General features: G+C 34.9%; 1 pseudogene; it reads left to right on the top strand.

Annotated features, from left to right (window-relative positions):
- Positions 1–21,492, top strand: part of LOC143387607 (F-BAR and double SH3 domains protein 2-like) — a 124,335-nt pseudogene that overhangs the window by 22,490 nt on the left and 80,353 nt on the right.

Here is a 21,492-nt window from a genome sequence, read left to right as displayed (position 1 = left end):
TGGAGATGTGGCTTAGTATTAAAGTGCTTGCCTAGCATGTATGATGGCCTGGGTTCGATCCCCTGTACCATGAATAAATAAATATTGTTCCAAGATTTCAGTCTTTGAAATCTTAAATAGTAAAGAGTTAAAAAGGCTAATACTTGGGCTGGGGATATAGCTCAAGCCGTAGCGTGCTCGCCTGGCCTGCACGGGGCGCTGGGTTTGATCCTCAGCACCACATAAAAATAAAATAAAGATATTGTGTCCACCGAAAAACTAAAAAAAATATATTAAAAATTTCTCTCTCATTCTCTCTCTCTCTCTCTCTCTCTCTCTCTCTCTCTTGAAAAAAAAAGGCTAATACTAATGGCATAATGGCAAAGCAGTTTCCTACTTAGTTAGGGCTGAAACTTATTTCCCTTGCTTTTGTGAAATTCGAGCCCAAGAATCATCTACGTGAGGCCATAAATGTCTTTTCACTTTCTACATGAGGCTGTTATGTTGTCACACTAGGAGCTCCTGCCAGAGGGGCTGTGTAAGCAGGGCACAGATGTGCTCAGAGAAGCCTCCTGGAACTTTACTACTTGCTTATAGAAAGAACCACCAGCCTGCTTCATAGATTTCCTAAAGGTCAGGGAAATTTCTCTAAGAGATCAAAATCTAAAAGAGAAACTGAAAAGATTTTTACCAATTAGGCAATTTTTAACATCTAAATAAACTTCCATAATTCTTTTAGCAAAATTAAGTTAGAATTGTAGATACCTTAAACTTTGGAATAAGGAATTGAGCTTTTTTTGTTTTAGAATTTTAAGCCCATTCCTTAGAAAGTATTGAGACACACAGTCTATGGCAGCATCAGTCTTACTAATTGGAAAAATAAAATGTTTAGTTGTGATTTTCTTTTTTTTTTTTTTTTTTAGGGAGGAATTACTGTCATTGGTGCTGAGAAATGGATCCTGTGTTTCTTGACCTTCTTTCATAAATGTCCTTAGCTAATGATTTTTTCTGTGATCCAAATACTGTTTCGCAAGCAGAGTTTTTTTTTACTGGAATTGACTTTAGTATAGACATGTTAACGTTTATAATAAAGAAAACCAAATTCTTTGTTTTTAATAGATTCTGAACTTGAAAGATTTGGTATTCTAAATAACTAAATATCAAAAAAGTAAAATTTAAATTTTAAAATACCCTACATTACATATTTAGTAACTCAGACACCACTCCTCCCCTCCCTACCCCGCATAACCAAGGATTGAATCCAGGCTCACTTAACCATTGAGCCACATCCCCAGCCTTTTTTTTATATTTTAGAGATAGGGTCTCACTGAGCTGCTTAGGGCCTTGCTAAGTTGCTGAGGATGGCTTTGAACTAACTATCCTGCCTCAGCTTCCTGAGCCATGGGGATTACAGGCATGTGCCATTGCGCATAGCCTATATTATTCTTTAATTGTTTCACATGTTTTATGTTTCATATTTCCCATAGTGCCTTGCAAGACACAAATTGAGAAGCCCTATCTGAAATGCTTGGGACTATTTTAGATTTTGCAGTTTTTCAGATTTGGGGAATATTTGCATAGATTTTCCCAATTGAGCATCCCTAATCTGGAAATCTGAATTGTTCCCCAAAATCCACAATTTTTTAGTATCGTGGCATTAAAAACATTTCAGATTTCATAGTATTTTGGATTTGGGAGTTTTAGATTAGGGATGCTCAACCTGTATTGAGTGCACTCAGGGATCATTTTCTCCAGAAAATCTTCCTTAAATATTAATATTTGTCCAGATGCCTCTCTTCTGTCACTGCTGGTAGTTAAAATTATCCTATTACATGCTTGTTTTTAATACTTGGAGCATTTCTCATGGTTATTTATTTAAAAACAAATACAAATTCAGTTTCAACATAGTTCTTGACACACAGTTAAGATCTCAAGAAATATTTTATTGAATTGAATTGCTGGGTATAATTACTTAAATATTGTGTTTATCACAGGTTCTTTTATATCATAGTATCCCAAAATTGCACAGATTTGGCAGATGCAAAGAAATTTAGCTGTCACGTGTACACCATCTGCCTAATATTGTTTCTGTTAGATGGAGGCTGTTGTGGGTCTAAAAAGAATCAGACCACCAACCAGCAATTGTTGTTTCATAAGAGAACAGTTGAAGCATATAAGAGGATAGGTTTGTTTCCTTTAATGGTTCCACATGTCCAAGAAATGTATATTAACTCTTCTCTAGAATTTCAATGTAAAGAACATTTAGAGGGCTGGGGATGTGGCTCAGTGGTAGAGCACTCGCCTAGCACTTACGAAGCCCTGGGTTCAATCCTCAGCACCACATAAAAATAAATAAAGGTATTGTGTCCAACTATAATTAAATAATAAATTTTTTTTAAAGGAACATTTAGATCAGCATCAGTGATATTGCCTCATGAACGAGACTTGATATTCTTCATGCTAAGTACTTTCTGGAGTTTCAGTACTTCATCATCAAAAATACACAGAAAGGATGCCATGTAAATAATACAGTCAAAAGATAGATATGAGAAAATTCTATGACTAAATTGGAATGTCAAGAATAGTTCTGCTTGCATCAGTTCTACCTATTGTCTTATCTTTACATTTCTCTGGTTCAGACACCTGAAGACCTGAACTTATGTCAGTTTCTCTGTATGAGGTCTTTTTGCCCTCCAGGTCTGTTTGCTCCAGCTCCACATATGTGCACATATCCTCACTACCTATGGGTCATCAGGACCACTGCTAAAGAAGTGCATTTCTTTGCTGCTGGGGTGGTGCAGTTGATGAGCTGCCATTTTAATGTTTCATTTTTAACAACAACAAAAAAAAAAGATATATGAGACATGTAGAGAAACAGGATGTATGGCCCATACGGAGGATAAAAAAGGAGTCAACAGAAACTGTCCCTGCAGAAGTTACGGGGGACTTATTAGTTTAAAGATTTAAAAGCACCTATTTTTATTATAGCCAAATAGCTAATGGAAACCATGTCTAAAGAAGTAAAGGAAATTATAAAAATGAATCTCACCAAACATAAAATGTCAACAGAGATACAAATTTTAAAAGGGAACCAAATAGAAATTCTGAAGTTAAAAAGTACAATCACTGAGATGGGGGTGTAGCTTATTGGTAGAGCTTGCCTAGCATTTGTAAGGCCCAGAGTTTGACTCCCAGCATCACACACTCACATACAAAAGTATAATAACTGAAATAAAATATTCTGAATGTTTTGGACAACAAAATTGAGCTGGCAGAAGAAAGAATCTGTGAACATAAAGGCAAGAATAATGAGGTTATCTAGACCAAGAAAGAGTGGATAATGTAATGTCTGCTTTAAAAGAAAATGCATGAGTTAGGCGCAGTGGCACACGCCTGTTATCCCAGTGGCTCAGAAGTCTGAGGCAAGAGGATTTTGAGTTCAAAGCCAGCCTCAGCAACTTGGCAAGGCCCTAAGCAACTCAGCGAGACCCTGTTTATACATAAAATATAAAAAGGGCTGGGGATGTGGTTCAGTGGTTGAGTGCCCCTAGGCTCAGTCCCCAGGACAATGCATGAAACAATAATTATTAAACATTTTTGATGGGCTTATAATGTATAAAGATATATTTCTATGACAATAAATAGCACAGAGAAGGGAGGGAATAGAGTCGTATGGGAGCAGAGTTGTTGTATGGGATTTAAATTAAGTGTGTATTAATCCAAACCAGATTGTTTTAAGTGAAGATGTTAATTATAATCCCTGTCAACCACTACAAATACAGCTCCAAAATTATAGTAAAAGAAATAAGAGAATTAAAATACAGCATAGAAAATACCTATTTAAGAGACTTAATTAGAATATACTGTTATTATCTCTTTATTTTATAGATAAGGAAATAAACTTAGAAGTTATACTATTCAAGTACACAGTAGACTCAAACCAAACCTGTCACCAAAATTCCTCACAGTCTTCTTTTTTTTTCTTTTAGTCGTCAATAGACCTTTACTTTATTTATTTTTATGTGGTACTGAGAATTGAACCCAATGTCTCATACATGCTAGGCAAGCACTCTACCACTGAGCCACAACCCCAGCCCCCAATCTTACATAGTTTTATAGGAAAATTGGTAAAATTCTCTGGTAGAAATGGTTAAGTTTTATTATTCCATCGGTTCAGGTGTGTAAAGCTCAAGGTTAAGAGTCTTTGTAGAGGGGCTGGAGTTGTGGCTCAGGGGTAGAGTGCTCGCCTAGCACGTGCGAGGCCCTGGGTTCGGTCCTCAGCACCACATAAAAATAAAATAAAGGTCCTTGGCCCATTTTTTTTTAAAGAGTCTTTGTAGAGTGATACTGCTAGTAGGAGCTGGACTGGGATTTGAATGCAGGTGTGCGTGGTTCAGGTTTCCTCTTGGATGTGCCGCACTGGGGTTGCTGCCTCAGCATCATGTGGTTGTAGCACATTCAGACTGCCTGGCCATGAGCAGTACAGCGGATCTTTTGGCATCTGACTTCACTTGTGTGCCAGTAGACAACACAGACTTTAGAAAAGCAGTTTTGAATTTTTTCTTTGTTGACTTTGTAAGTCACAGACAGAGACTTTCCTATTTCCTTCCTCTTTCACAGAACTCTTATGTAGCTCAGAGATCTAAAACAAAACAACCAAGTATAAAATTAGGTGATGTGTTTTTAATTTTACTTTATATCAATTGACAAATTCAGCCACATGTTCAGATATTTACAGTAATGCAAAGCAGCCGTACTTGCTTTGATTTTTTTTGTTGTTGTTATTATTGTTGTTTTAATCTGTAAGAAGCTACTTTCTCTGCAGGTACAGCTTGGGATCTTCTGAGAAAGATAAACAAAAGCATACAGGCAATCAGTGTTTGCTTCCAACATCAGCAAAGGAGGACTGTAGAATTTCAAGACAGCTCACATTTATCATTTTGATATTTATTTCCTTGACTTTTACCAAAGACTATTTTAGAAATACTCATGGCTCTCAGAAAAGAAGTTTGTTTTTCTAGGCTACATTAAGGAAATTCAGGAGATTTTAGCATAATGCTGACTAAAGACTTTATGATCTTTCTGAATTGAAAATAAGGAGGCCACTGTTCTCACATTAGGGGAAATTGCATCAAATGCTTAGAAAAAAAAATTTCTCCAAATTTCTAACTCGTCATATTTTTTCTCTTCAAATAAGTTCCAGGGAATTTATACTTTCCTGTAAATTAAATGTTCAGTGAAACATCTTAGAATTCTAAGTTTTTCATTTGTCTTTAGACTATTTCCAATTTTTCTTACTATTTTGCATATTTACCAATATGGGTTTTGGTTCTAAACTCAAATGATTTTAGAAATAAAGCAGATAGAATGAGTAGAGGGTAGAGTTAAGGTGAATGGATAACAGGTGATGTGCAGCTAGCTAACTGAAAAGAGCATGGCTACTGAAGGCATTCAAATTCAGGTGTTTTGTTTTTCAAAAACACCATTGGACCATTAAAATATATTGCTGTTTATGGGTCCCATTGTTTCTCAGCCTAAATATTACAGAATTCTCCTTTTTTAAGAATTTGTATTAGGTAGTCAGTCACAAGTTTGGCGTTTTTTGTTTGTTTGTATTGTACTAGGGATTGAACCCAGGGATGCTTAACCACTGTGCCACATCTCTGGTCCTTTTTTTAAAAAAATATTTATTTATTTTTTGAAACAAGGTCTTACTAAGTTACTGAGTAGCTTACTAAGTTGCTGAGGCTGGCTTTGAAGTTGTGGTCCTCTAGCCTTAGCCTCTTGAGCCAATGGAATTACAGATGTGCACCACTGTACCCAGTTTGACTGTTTTTTAAAATGTACATTTGGTTAAGTTACCTACCAAATTTTTCATATGGAAAACAACCAAGGAACTGATATTGTCAGGTTAGTTCAGTATTTGTATAAACCTTGAAAGAATGCTTTCAATTTCTGAGCATTTTTAAAAAGTTTTATGACTCTTTACACAGCTCTCTTTGAACTAAAATTTGTGCACATCTGCTCAATTTGAAATTGAACAAGTGTACTTTGAGAACATTCTTATGTCTTAGTTAAATGTTTAAATGCTAGACAAGACACAGATGCATCTTTACTATGCATGTCCTTATCAAACTTTTATAGTTGTGATACTTTTACATTTAGCATAAGCTTTAAATAGTTCTTCCTTCAAATTTATAAGAATAGATGCAGCTTTTGGATTACATTTTATTCATCTCTGACATAAAAAATTGTTTCCTTAAGGTATTAGATCCACTTAGATAAAGGAATATTGAAAAGCAAACTATTAATTTTATTTGCAATTATCTATGTGAATCAAGGGTTGTTGATTTTTTTTTCCTTTTAATACAACCAAAACATACAATTTAGATATGGTTGATATAAGCTACAGTTGTCATTCATTCATCTTTAGTGAGGATTCTTTTGATTGCAGGTAACAAAGACTCAACTCAAAGTAGCTTTAAAAATGGGAATGTGTTGGCTACTGTAAACAAATCACAGAAGAGCTTGCTTTAGGAACTACCCTATTCCAGGACACTGCCCAGATCTCTCTCTCTAGTCCCCCTTGCCATCTTTACTCTCAGATTTCTCATCACGGCTTTTCTTTATGAGTTGTTTTAATTCTCTCCTACACAAATATGAATAAATATCTACAAGGTGAGAATAGTCATGTGGTGTGAAAGATAGGCCATTTTGGACTTGTTGCGGCTTCTATCCCAGGATGCTCTAATTTAGATCAAGTGCCTGCCTGTGCCCAGTAACTGCAGGCAGAGAGCAGGGATATTAAGTTCTGCCTTGTATTACCAGCTTGGTCTTAGGAGCTTGCCCCTATGCTCAGGGAAGCAGAATCTGTTCTGGGAAGAAGGAAGCATGCAAAGTCATGTATCATGCCATGGGATTCTACATCAGATGCTATACTATAAAGTTTTGAAAACACTACATTAGACAGAATTTTGTGAGGTCAGTTACTTATGTGTCTTTTCCAAAATTTTGCTAATTATAACATCATTAGGCTTAAATTTTTAGTTATGAGGTTCTGTGTGGGTGCATTCTTCTTCAATCCTGTGAATTTTGATCCATGTGTTATTTGTAAAACAAATATTTATTGAGCACTACTAATATGTCAATCTCCATAATTAGCACAGAAGATGTAGTGATGAACAGACAGGCATGATCTCTCTTCCATGTAGATCCCAAGGAAAGACAGACAAATATTATAAGCATGAGGTAACATGTTATGAAGCAGAAAGAGAAATACCTTCAGGAAAAAAAAAGCTAAGAAAGAGAAGAGAGATATCCAGAGTAGATAATGATCAAGTGAAGTTCTTCAAGATGAATAAGAGTGAGCCAGAAAGGGAGGGCTGAGGGTAATCAAGGCAGAGGAAAGCTTGTGTGAAAGCTCAGGGAGTATTGGTGGAGCTGAAAGATGTGTGTTGTACAGAAAGTGTAATGAGGAAGAGAATTAGAGAGTAATTAAGTGAGGAAGCAAAAGACATAAACCAAGTCAAATCATGTAGTCCATGATAAAGAATTTTTTAAAAGCATCCTAAATGTGATAGGTGGCGAGTGGACAGTGTTGAGCAGTCAAGTAAAATAAGTAGTTTCAAAACATCCTCCTGATTTTAGTGTGCAAATGGGTTAGTGAGAAGGGACAGCTGTGTGCAGGGCCACAGGAGATTGTTACAGTGGTATAAATGAGAAGTAAGAAAAGGACTTTGAGGACTGCGGGGTTAGATCAGTAGTAGAGTACAGGCTTTGGAAAGTATGAAATCCTATGTTTGATTTCTAGGCACTGCAGGAAAAAACAAAAAACTTTTTTTTTTTTAATTTCCAGTTTTTTATCACTTGGACCCATAGAGCTAGCACAAGACCTAGGCATAGTTGGTACTCAGTATTAAGGTCACAAGAACTATGTGTGTGTGTGTGTGTGTGTGTGTGTGTGTGTGTGTTCCACCTTAAAATGCATGTCACTCTTTTAAAAACTCATAATGCTTGTTTTATCATTTGCTGTATGTTAAAAAAAAAAAAAGACTTCAGTGGTTCCTGCAAACACTTTATCGCTACCCACTACCAGCATTTCTATGCCAAAACCTTTATGTCAGAAGTTAAATGTTTCTATTTTTTTAAAAAAAAAAGTTTATAAAAAGCATGTCTTAAGGTAGGGATTTTATTCCAACTTAACACCAGCAGTTTCTGGTCATATTACATAACAACATGGATATTGTATTAAAGATATCTGTGCTGCTTGTATTTCAAGTGCTTGATGGTGCCATCTAGTGGTCTGATCACTTCAAAAGGTGAATATTTGCTATTTGGGGACAGAATTTTTTTAAAAAAATCAATTTTATAAAAAAAAGGTTAATGCAATAGACAAACATAAGATACCAATGGAATTTAATATAAAACCTTTGTTGAGTATTCTTATATGTATCACCAAAATACCTTCAGGAAAAAAAAAATAGCTAAGCAAGAATGTATCAAAATTTAAAGCGTTCATTTATCAAAAGTCACCAATCAAGAAAGTGAAAAGACAGCTTACAGAATGGGAGAAAATATTTGAAAATTACATATCTTGCAAGAGTCTAGTATCCAAAATATGTAAAGAATGCTTAAAATTCAACATCAAAAAGACAACCCAATTAAAAAATGAGTCAAGGACTTGAATAGACATTTCTCCAAAAGACATATATATGGCCAATAAGCACATCATTGCATTAGAGAAATACAAACCAAAGCCATAGTGAGATACCATTTCCCAACCACTAGAATGGTTTTCATAATTTTAAAAAACAAAATACCAAAACCAAAAAATAACAACTGTTGTCAAGAATTTGGAGAAATGGGAATCCTCATGGACTGGTGGACAGGTGTAGCCACTGTGAAAAATTGTTTTAACAGTTTCACAAACAGAAAAATAGAGGATTACCCTGTAACCCAGCAATTCCATTCCTAGGTATATTCCTGGGAGAAATGGTGTCAGAGTTAAATGGAGAGACGAATCTCCAAAAGAAAAAAATAAGGTTTTATTTAGGAGTAATAAAAAAATAAGATTGCAGTCCAGGATACCTGTACACAGGCCAAGATGGCCTTTGATATGTCCAGAAAACAAAGGAAAGGTTAGTGGTTTCATTGGACAGAGGAAATCAATGAAAATGCAGACTTAATGGAGGCGATTTCACTGGATTAGCCTGCCAGGGAAGTTCCTGGAACAGTCATTAGAAACCTAAGTGCTTCCCATGACCTCTGGACTCTGTTTTAGATATGAATGACAAGAACATTTTCATTTGTGTGCTCAATCTCCATACAGGTGCTCAAACAAATGTTCATAGTAGCATTATTCATAATAGTGGAAAGGGAATGAATTTTTATCAACTGAAGAAATGGATAAACAAAAGAGTACACCCATATGGTGGAGTATTATTTAGCTGTAAAAAGGAATGAAATATTATTACATTGATGGACCTTGAAACATTATGCCAAGTAACAGGATCCAGGCCAAATATTATATGATTTCATTTATGTGAACTGTCCAAAATAGTCATAGAGATAGAAAACAAAACAGAATCTGAGTCATTTTTTAAAAATACTTTTATTGTTTTTTCTCTGACCTTCCTTTGGAAAGTATATGCTAACTAAAATGGAGGAGATTTTTTATTGAGTAACTGTTCCAAGAGTTGTGCCTGGATTCTTTGCTTTTATTATTGTATTAAATGTCTGTGCCTCCTCTGACATAAAGTGTCTAGAGAAATTGTAACAAGCAGATGAGTAAAGATCAGAAACCAGAAGTTTTTGTCTCCATGTCATGTTCTGTTTCACTTTCAGCTTTACCAGTGTTGAAATTTACCTTTTTAAAAATATCTGTTTTTAGTTGCAGATGGACACAATACATTTATTTATTTATTTATTTATTTATTTATTTATTTATTTATTTATTTATTTAATGTGGTGCTGAGGAGCCACAAAACTAGCCCCTGGATTTTACCTTTTGTAGTTGCTTTTTTATTAGAGAGATTCAGCATTTCTCAAGTGATTGTTAACTGTTTATATTATTCTTACTCAACAGTCTATATCCTGTGCATTTATTATTAATAGATTTCAAACTGAACTTTCATACTTTTCTTGTAGACATAGAGGTATTATGTGTCAACTTTATCGCAACTTTTTTTTTTTGCTTTTATTTGCACCTCTATTCTAGGCTCTCGATGGCAATGTGTATGATCACCTCAAGGATTATTTAATAGCCTTCAGCCGGACTGAGCTAGAAACATGCCAAACTGTGCAGAACACATTCCAGTTTTTGTTAGAGAACTCCAGCAAGGTAAAGTACCTTCACTGCAGTGGGTGGTGTTAACCATTTCAGAATTCAACGTGTTTTTGCTACAAACAAAACAAAGAAACTAATGTAATACTAGAAGAATGCTTAAAGGACAACTGTCTGGAGACAGCATCCTTCTAACTCATCCACAGGGGAACAGAAACATCTCCTACTTCAGATTGAATACTACAGTATCATGGTTTTTGACATATGCTGTCATTCTTCAACACTAGTCTTTTCATTTAAAAATACTGATCTGTCAACTTTGCTCACATGTCCCAATGTGTGTAGAAAAAATATATGTAATTTCTTTTCTTTAGGTTCTAATAGAGTAAATTTTTTTGTAGTGGAACTATTCTTTTGAAAGATTAATTATTCTTGTGATTACTAAATGTTATATTCTTCCTAATAAATGAAATACATAGTAAATGTTTCCTGACTGAGTGCATACATTTATAAAAATGTATGTGTTTTGTAGCTGCTGCTTTAAAAGATCCTGTTCAATTCTCTTTTTTTGGCAGGGGAAGTGGGAACTGACTATATCTTTTAGAAACCATTTGTAAAGGGATCAGAGTATCCATCTTTGCATGACAGTATCCAAAGACGGGAAAGAAAAGGGGCACAAACTTTTTATCCTCCTTATGTATATATTCTTTTCAATATACCAGAGTTTTAATGATCTATTAGAAAAACATTAGAAATGCAAAGGTGATGGGGAAATATAAACATTACTACCCTGGTACTTTAAGTCTTGTCATATGTCTATTTTGTATATTCTTAACCCCCAGAATCCCCCCCCAAAAAAAAAACAGAAGGATTCATATATAAAAAGAAGGATGGATGGATAGATAGATAAAAATGTGTGAAAGAAAATGAAGTAAAATATTAATTGCAGAATTACAATGGGTATCTAGGTGTTCATTATCTAATTCTTTTTATTTTACTATGTGCATATTTTAAATTTTTCACAAGAAAATGTTGAAAAAAAGTCTGTAAAAGCATCTTGGCCAGGCTGGGGATATAGCTTAGTGGGAGAATGCTTGCCTAGCATGTGTAAAGCTGTAGGGGCCAGGAAAAAATATACTTTTTGGTCTTTTTAGTTGTACATGACAGTAAACTGTATTTTGACATATTATATATACATGGAGTATAACTTTCCATTCTTGTGATGTGGAGTTAACACTGGTCGCATATTCATGTATAGACATAGGGAAATTATGTCTAATTCATTCTACTGTCTTTCCTATTCTCATGCCCCCTCCCTTCCCTTCATTCCCCTTTATCTAATCCAATGAACAGCTATTCTCCCACCCACCCCATTGTGTGTTGCATCCACATATTAGAACATTCAGCCTTTGTTTTTTTATGGTTGGCTTATTTCACTTAGTATGATAGTCTCCAGTTCCATCCATTTACTGGCAAATGCCATAATTTTATTCTTCTTTATGACTGAGTAATATTCATTGTGTGTGTGTGTGTGTGTGTGTGTGTGTGTGTGTGTATAATCACATTATCTTTATCCATTCATCTGTTGAAGGCACCTAAGTTGGTTCCATATCTTAGCTAATGTGAATTGAACTGCTATAACCATTGATGGGGCCACATCACTATAGTATGCTGATTTTAAGTCCTTTAGGGATATGCAGAGGAGTGGGATAGGTGAGTCAAATGGTTGTTGCACTCCCAAGTTTTCTGAGCAATCTCCATACTGCTTTCCAGAGTGGTTGCACCAATTTGTAGTCTATGAGTATACCGTTTGCCCCACATCCTTGCCAACATTTATTGTTACTTATATTCTTGGTAATTGCCATTCTGACTGGAATGAGATGAAGTCTCAATGTAGTTTTAATTTGCATTTTCTCAATTGCTAGAGATGTCGAACATTTTTTGTTTGACATCTCTAGCAATTATATTTGTTGATTGATTGTGTTTCTTCTGTGAAGTGTCTGTTCAGTTTCTTAGCCCATTTATTGATTTGTTTGTTTTTGTTTCTTTTTTCTTTTCTTTTCTTTTTTCTTTCTTTCTTTTTTTTTGTTAAGTTTTTTGAGTCCTTTATATATCCTGGAGATTAATGCTCTATCTGAGGTGCAAATGGTAAAGATTTTCTCCAATTCTGTAGGCTCTCTCTTCACATTCTTTATTGTTTCCTTTGCTGTGAAGAAGCTTTTTGGTTTGACAGCATCCCATTTAGTATTGATTTTATTTTTTGGGCTTTAGGAATCTTGTTGAGGAATTCGGTTCCTAACCCAGCATGATGGAGATTTGTGCCTGTTTTTCCTTCCAGTAGGCACAGGGTCTTGCCAAGGTCTTTGATCCATTTTGAGTTGAGTTTTATGCAGGGTGAGAGGTAGGTGTTTAATTTAATTTTGCTACATATGTATTTCTAGTTTTCCCAGCACCATTTGTTTTTGTTAGTATAGGTCTGAGTATAATTTAGGTTCTGGTATTGTGATGCCTCCTGCTTCAGTATCTTACCAAACTAAGGATTGCTTTGGCTATTCTGGGCCTCTTATTTTTCCAAATGAATTTCATGTCTGCTTTTTCTATTTCTATGAAGAATGTCATTGGAATTGTAATAGGAATTGCATTAAAATGTGATTCTGCATCTGTATACAGGGTAAAAATGGGAGTTCATAACCCACTTGAATCAAATGTATGAAATATGGTATGTCAAGAGCTTTGTAATGTTTTGAACAACCAATAATAAAAATAAGGAATTGCATTAAATCTTATAGCACTTTTGGTATGGCTATTTTGACAGTATTTATTCTGCCTATCCAAGAACATGGGCGATCTTTCCATTTTCTAAGTCTTAAAGGAAGCATTATAACTTAATTCCTTCTATGTAGTGCTTAGTTTCTGACCATTTACCAAATCCTTTTTATTCATTGGTCCATTCAGGTTTTCTGCTTCTTTTTCAATACATTTTGGTAACCTGCATTTTCTAAACAGTTGTCTATTTCAGTTGTTACCAGACTTGATGGCATAAGTTTCTCATATGCCTTTTTGCTTCTGGTTATTTCTCTTTTTATTTCAAATATTGCCTTGCTTTCTTATTTTGATCTAACATACCAGTCCTTTATTCATCTTTGCCAGAACCAGCTTTTGTTCTGCTTCCCAATGCTATGTCCCTAAGTTTTACCTTTATCTACATTATTTCTTTTTTTAAAGTTTATGTTCTTGTCTTTCTCAAGCTTATTTTCCTATTTAGGACCTTTATTTTCAGTCTTTCTGTTTTCAAGTAAACCCATTTAAGGCTAAAAAATTTCTCCCTCTGTGATATGTAGGGCTTTTTTTGTTATTTCTATATTAACCCAGGAATTATTTAGAAGTGAATTTTACAGTTTGCATTCAGTGCAACTATATGGTAAGGTGACATTTTTCATTTCTAATTTTATTGGAAAACATTTTTTATTCATATTTTTATTCTATCCTTTTAAACTTTTTTGAAATTTCTTTTTCCAATAAAAAGTTAGCTTGGGTACAGTACTGGTAGTTTAGAAAACATGGTTATAACAAGTCGCTAATATTGTACACACACCTAATTTCCTAGGATTTTCTTTAGCACATCTACATCTCATACTGTGAAACCCATGTCATTGGTATTAACATGCTCATCTGATGGAGAGGAACACAGACTCAGGTAGTTTATATGACTTGCCCAGGGTCACATGCACATAGTGCTCTATGTATTTTTCTACTGTGTTATACTATGCTATATTATTCCTGTAGTTTGTTACTTTAATTTAAAATATATTAAGAATTTATGAATTAGTTTGGATACATAAAGAGATAAGCTTTCATTTTGTGCCTTCCCTAATGTGAGTGTTTTGTTCCCCAGGGATGAGCAATTAATGAGATGCTCTTACGTTTATGGTGAAAGTGGTGGGAATAAAATTTTAACAAGAATGATATATCTGGGAGAGGCTCCCTTTTGTTCCAAGTGAGAAAAGCTTACACCTACAAGTTTTATGCCTTGTGCTTTTCTGTTATAAAGAGCTTGTTACATGACTCTTGTCAAACTGCTGAAGGCAACTAGGTGATTTGATAACCTACTGGGAAGTTTGAAAGTCTTTAGGTTTTTTACTGTACATCATTATTACTCTGTCTTCTGAGGTAAAAATCTATTTTTCTAACATGTCTAAAATGTAACATATTCCCAAAGATATTTGGGGGGTAATTCATACTGACATAACACACTATAATTGTTAAGGTGCTGTCTATATCTTTCATCCTCTAAATAAAAACAGCTGGGTCTAGGAGCTTTTATTAAATTTTAATTATTTATGAAGCTTGCTTTTCTCCTTAATATTTTATGAAATGCTTTGTATGTAACTGAAGGAGATGTTATCATAGATTATTTTCTCTGGGATCATAACTCTAAAACTAGCTCTACTGGCCCTAATAGTTTATGTGTGATTGTTTTCTATCTATATAAAGAACTCCTACTGATGAATAACATAGCTCTTTGAACAAGTCATAAAATAACAATGTTATTCTGTATTTCTTTTGAAAGTTAAATTCTCTAATATTACCAATCTTAATACCTTAAAGATTAACCAAAAAAGTAAATTTAATAAAATAAGGTGAAAATCACTTGATCACTTTGGTAGACACAGAAAAAACATTTAAGAAAATTCAACCCCCTTTAATGGGTTGAAAAACTCAGCAAATTAGAAATAGAAGGGAACTTCCACACCTTGATAGTTTTTGTGGAAAACCAGATTTAATATCATACTCAATGATAAAAGACTGAAAGGGTTTCCACCCTAAAATCAGGAACAAAATGAGGATGCCTGCTTTCACTCCTGCTATCCACCTTTGTACTAGAAGTCCTAGCTTGAGCAGTTAGGTAAGGAAAAGGAAAAGAAGAATTAAAATTACCTCTGCTTTCAGATGACATGATTATATGTAGAAAACTATATAATTCGTGTAATTACTACTATAGCTAATAAAATAATTGAGCAAAGTTTGATCTTGTGGGTACAGAATCAAACACAATAACCCATTGTGTTTCTACACTCTATTAATGATAATTCTATTCCAAAAAGAAAATTAAGAAAACAATTGCAGTTATAATAGTATCCAAAGAATAAAATACACAGGAAACAAAATTTTTTTAAAAGAGAGAGAGAGAGAGGATTTAAAAAAAAAATATTTTAGTTTTTCGCAGACACAACATCTTTGTTTGTATGTGGTACTGAGGATCAAACCCAGGCCGCATGCATGCCAGGTGAGCGAGCTACCGCTTGAGCCACATCCCAAGCCCAGGAAAAAAATTTTTGACCAAAGACATTGAAGAGTAAAAACTATAAAACACTGCAGAAAAAAAGAACTGAATAATTGGATTATAATAAATGTTTGTGGATTTGAGGCTTTCATATCGATAATTTTTAATATCTTCCAAAAATGATCTACAGATTTAATGCAATCCTGTCAAAATTCCAGTGACCTGTTTTGCAGAAATGGAAAAGGCACTCTTCAAATTTACATGGAACTGTAAGGAACTTTAAATAACCAAAGCAACATTGAAAAGGATAAACAGTTGGAGGACTCACACTTCCAAATTTCAAAACATACTACAAGTAGAGTGTGGTAGAAGCATAAAGATGGGCATATAAATTAATGAAATAAAATTGATATTCTAGAAATAAACACATGTATCTGTAGAAAATTGATTTTTCTACAAGGGTATTATGACCATTCAAAGACAAAAGAATAATATCTTCAACAAAAGTTCTGGGACAAGTGCAAAAGAACAGAGTTGAAATAAGTCGAACCTCTGCTGCACAAAAATTAGCTCAAAGTGTATCAGTGATCTAACTATAGGAGAAAATATAAAAGTACGTCTTTATTACTTTGGATTTAATAGTGTATTCTTAGATTTGACATCAAAAGCATAATAAAACTAAAAATAGGGCTAGGAATACAGCTCAGTGATGGAGCACTTGCCTAGCATGTGCAAGGCCCTGAGTTTGACCCCCCAACATGGAAGGAAGGAAGGGAGGGAGGGAGGAAGGGAGGGAGGAAGGGGAAAGAAAGGAAAAGGAAAGAAAGAAAGACGGGCGGGCTGGAGTTATAGCTCAGTGGTAGAGCACTTGTCTAGCATGCGTGAGGCTAGACACTGGGTTAAATTATCAACCGCATATAAATAAAGAAAGGTCCATCAACAGCTAAAAACATTTTAGAAGAACAAAAAAAGAGAAATTAAAAAAAAGAAAAAAAGCAGATAATTGTACTTATCAAATTAAAAACTCTTAACACATCAAAGGTCACTATTCAGGAATGTTTTTTTTAAAAAAGACCCAAAGATGGAAGAAATGTTTGCACATCTGATATTTAAATTTATCTGTTAAGGATTTTATAAACAGATTTATATAAAGGACTCTTACAAATCAACAACAAAATAACAGTTCTTAAAATGGGCAAAAGAACTGGGGCTGGAGTTGTGGCTCGGTGGTAGAGCATTGCCTAGCATGTGTGAGGCCCTGGGTTCGATTCTCAGCACCGAATTTAAATAAATGAATAAAATAAAGATCCATCAACATCTAAAAAAATATTTTTAAAAAAATGGGCAAAAGACTTGAGTAGACATTTCCTCTGAGAAGATGTACAGGCAATAAGCACATGAAAAAACGTTCAGCAATTGTTGGTCATTATGAACACACAAATTAAAACCACAGTGAGATATCATTTTCTGCCCACTAGGATGGCTTTAATAATTTTTTAAAAAAGTTAAACACATAGTTACCATATGACTCAACTTCTGCTCCTAGGAATACACTTAAGAATATTGAAAACTTAAAGTATTAAAACAAAAAAAATTGTACATGAGTGTTCACAGTAGCATTATTTATAATAGTCAAACAGTGGAAACAACTCAAATGTTTATCAACTAGTAGTTGAGTAAGTAAAATATGGCATGGTATATCCATGCAGTGAAATATTCTTTGCCCATAAAAAGGAATGAACTACTAATAAAACAAACAACATGCATGTTACAGGAAAAAAAATACCATAAAAAATATAAGATGATATTGTTATTGGCTGAATTGTGGCCCTCGGAAATTTCATGTTGAAATCCTAACCCCTAGTACCTCATAGTATGACCATATTTGAAGATAGACTTTTAAAGATATAATTAAAATAAGGTCATTTGGGTGGGTCTAATCCAGTATGACTTATATCCTTATAAGAAGTTGAGAATTATAGACATTAAACAGGCACAGAGAGACCATATGAAGATACCAAAAGAAGGTGGCAGCTCTAAGCCATAGAGAATGGCCCACAGTAAAAACCAACCCTGCCAGTATCTTGATCTTGAACGTCTTTCCTCTTGACCTCTAAAGAAATCTGTTTCTGATATTTAAGCTCCCCAGTCTGTTGTACTTTGTTGTGGCAGCCCTAACTACTTAATGCAGATGCTTTCCTTGTTAATAATCAAGGAAAGACTGGGATTGTGGCTCAGCGGTAGTGCACTTGCCTAGCACATTCGAGGCCCTGGGTTCAATCCTCAACACCACATAAAAATAAACAAAATAAAAGTATTGTGTACAACTATTTTTCTTTTTTTTTTCTTTTTTTTTATTGTTGGTTGTTCAAAACATTACATAGTTCTTGATATGTCATATTTCACACTTTGATTCAAGTGGGTTATGAACTCCCATTTTTACCCCGTATACAAATTGCAGAATCACATCAGTTACACTTCCATTGATTTATATATTGCCATACTAGGGTATGTTGTATTCTGCTGCCTTTCCTATCCTTTACTATCCCCCCTCCCCTCCCCTCCCCTCCCCTCTTCTCTCTCTACCCACTCTACTGCAGTTCATATCTCCCCCTTGTATTATTTTTCCCTTTCCCCTCGCTACCTCTTCTATATAATTTTGTATAACCCTGAGGGTCTCCTTCCATTTCCATGCAATTTCCCTTCTCCCTCCCTTTCCCTCCCACCTCTCGTCCCTGTTTAATGTTAATCTTCTTCTCATGCTCTTCGTCCCTACTCTGTTCTTAGTTACTCTCCTTATATCAAAGAAGACATTTGGCATTTGTTTTTTAGGGATTGGCTGGCTTCACTTAGCATAATCTGCTCTAATGCCATCCATTTCCCTCCAAATTCTATGATTTTGTCATTTATTAATGCAGAGTAATACTCCATTGTGTATAAATGCCACATTTTTTTATCCATTCGTCTATTGAAGGCCATCTAGGTTGGTTCCACAGTCTTGCTATTATGAATTGTGCTGCTATGAACATCGATGTAGCAGTGTCCCTGTAGCATGCTCTATTTAGGTCTTTAGGGAATAGACCGAGAAGGGGAATAGCTGGGTCAAATGGTGGTTCCATTCCCAGCTTTCCAAGAAATCTCCATACTGCTTTCCAGATTGGCTGCACCAATTTGCAGTCCCACCAACAATGAACAAGTGTACCCTTTTCCCCACATCCTCGCCAGCACTTGTTGTTGTTTGACTTCATAATGGCTGCCAATCTTACTGGAGTGAGATGGTATCTTAGGGTGGTTTTGATTTGCATTTCTCTGACTGCTAGGGATGGTGAGCATTTTTTCATGTACTTGTTGATTGATTGTATGTCCTCCTCTGAGAAGTGTCTGTTCATGTCTTTGGCCCATTTGTTGATTGGGTTATTTGTTATCTTGTTGTCTAATTTTTTGAGTTCTTTGTATACTCTGGATATTAGGGCTCTATCTGAAGTGTGAGGAGTAAAGTTTTGTTCCCAGGATGTAGGCTCCCTATTTACCTCTCTTATTGTTTCTTTTGCTGAGAAAAAACTTTTTAGTTTGAGTAAGTCCCATTTGTTGATTCTAGTTATTAACTGTTGTGCTATGGGTGTCCTATTGAGGAATTTGGAGCCCGACCCCACAGTATGTAGATCATAGCCGACTTTTTCTTCTATCAGACGCCATGTGTCTGATTTGATATCAAGCTCCTTGATCCACTTTGAGTTAACTTTTGTGCATGGCGAGAGAAAGGGATTCAGTTTCATTTTGTTGCATATGGATTTCCAGTTTTCCCAGCACCATTTGTTGAAGATGCTATCCTTCCTCCATTGCATGCTTTTAGCGCCTTTATCAAATATAAGATAGTTGTAGTTTTGTGGATTGGTTTCTGTGTCCTCTATTCTGTACCATTGGTCCACCCGCCTGTTTTGGTACCAGTACCATGCTGTTTTTGTTACCATTGCTCTGTAGTATAGTTTGAAGTCTGGTATCGCTATACCGCCTGATTCACCCTTCCTGCTTAGCATTGTTTTTGCTATTCTGGGTCTTTTATTTTTCCATATGAATTTCATGATTGCTTTCTCTATTTCTATAAGAAATGACATTGGGATTTTGATTGGCATTGCATTAAACCTATAGAGAACTTTTGGTAATATCGTCATTTTGATGATGTTAGTTCTGCCAATCCATGAACAGGGTATATTTTTCCATCTTCTAAGATCTTCTTCTATTTCTCTCTTTAGGGTTCTGTAGTTTTCATTGTATAAGTCTTTCACCTCTTTTGTTAGGTTGATTCCTAAGTATTTTATTTTTGGGGGGGATATTGTGAATGGAGTGGTTGTCCTCATTTCCATTTCAGAGGATTTGTCGCTGATATACAAGAATGCCTTTGATTTATACATTTTGATTTTATATCCTGCCACTTTGCTGAATTCATTTATTAGCTCTAATAGTTTCTTTGTAGACCCTTTTGGGTCTGCTAGGTATAGAATCATGTCATCTGCAAATAGTGATAATTTAAGTTCTTCTTTTCCTATTTTTATGCCTTTAATTTCTTTCGTCTGTCTAATTGCTCTGGCCAGTGTTTTGAGAACTATGTTGAACAGAAGTGGTGAGAGAGGGCATCCCTGTCTTGTTCCAGATTTTAGAGGGAATGCCTTCAATTTTTCTCCATTCAGAATGATGCTAGCCTGAGGCTTAGCATAGATTGCTTTTACAATGTTGAGGTAAGTTCCTGTTATCCCTAGTTTTTCTAGCGTTTTGAACATAAAGGGATGCTGTACTTTGTCGAATGCTTTTTCTGCATCTATCGAGATGATCATATGGTTCTTATTTTTAAGTCTATTGATGTGGTGAATAACATTAATTGATTTCCGTATATTGAACCAGCCTTGCATCCCAGGGATGAATCCTACTTGATCATGGTGCACAATTTTTTTGATATGTTTTTGAATCCAATTTGCCAGAATTTTATTGAGGATTTTTGCATCTAGGTTCATTAGAGATATTGGTCTGTAGTTTTCTTTCTTTGAAGTGTCTTTGTCTGGTTTAGGAATGAGGGTGATGTTGGCCTCGTAGAATGAATTTGGAAGTTCTCCCTCTTTTTCTATTTCCTGAAATAGCTTGAAAAGTATTGGTATTAGTTCCTCTTTAAAGGTTTTGTAAAACTCTGCTGTATACCCATCCGGTCCTGGGCTTTTCTTAGTTGGTAGTCTTTTGATGGTTTCTTCTATTTCCTCAATTGATATTGGTCTGTTTAGGTTGTCTATATCCTCCTGCCTTAATCTGGGCAGGTCATATGACTTAAGAAATTTATTGATGCCTTCACTATCTTCTATTTTATTGGAGTATAAGGATTCAAAATAGTTTCTGATTATCTTCTGTATTTCTGAAGTGTCTGTTGTGATATTGCCTTTTTCATCCCGTATGCTAGTAATTTGATTTCGCTCTCTTCTTCTCTTCGTTAGCATGGCTAAGGGTCTGTCGATTTTATTTATTTTTTCAAAGAACCAACTTTTAGTTTTGTCAATCTTTTCAATTGTTTCTTTTGTTTTGATTTCATTAATTTCAGCTCTGATTTTAATAATTTCTTGCCTTCTACTTCTTTTGCTGTTGTTTTGCTCTTCTTTTTCTAGGATTTTGAGATGGAGTATGAGATCATTTATTTGTTGGTTTTTTCTTTTTTTAAGGAATGAACTCCAAGCAATGAATTTTCCTCTTAGAACTGCTTTTAATGTGTCCCATAGATTCCGATATGTTGTGTCTGTGCTTTCATTTATCTCTAAGAGTTTTTTAATTTCCTCCTTGATGTCTTCTATAACCCATTGATCATTTAGTAACCAATTGTTCATTCTCCAAGTGATGCATGTTTTTTCCTTCCTTCTTTTATCGTTGATTTTCAGTTTCATTCCATTATGATCAGATAAGATGCATGGTA

This window comes from Callospermophilus lateralis, unplaced genomic scaffold (genome assembly GCF_048772815.1).
Source record: "Callospermophilus lateralis isolate mCalLat2 unplaced genomic scaffold, mCalLat2.hap1 Scaffold_146, whole genome shotgun sequence".
NCBI classification, from domain to species: Eukaryota; Metazoa; Chordata; class Mammalia; order Rodentia; family Sciuridae; genus Callospermophilus; species Callospermophilus lateralis.
Note: the sequence above shows the minus strand (reverse complement) of the source record. Positions and strands in the feature narration are given on the sequence as shown.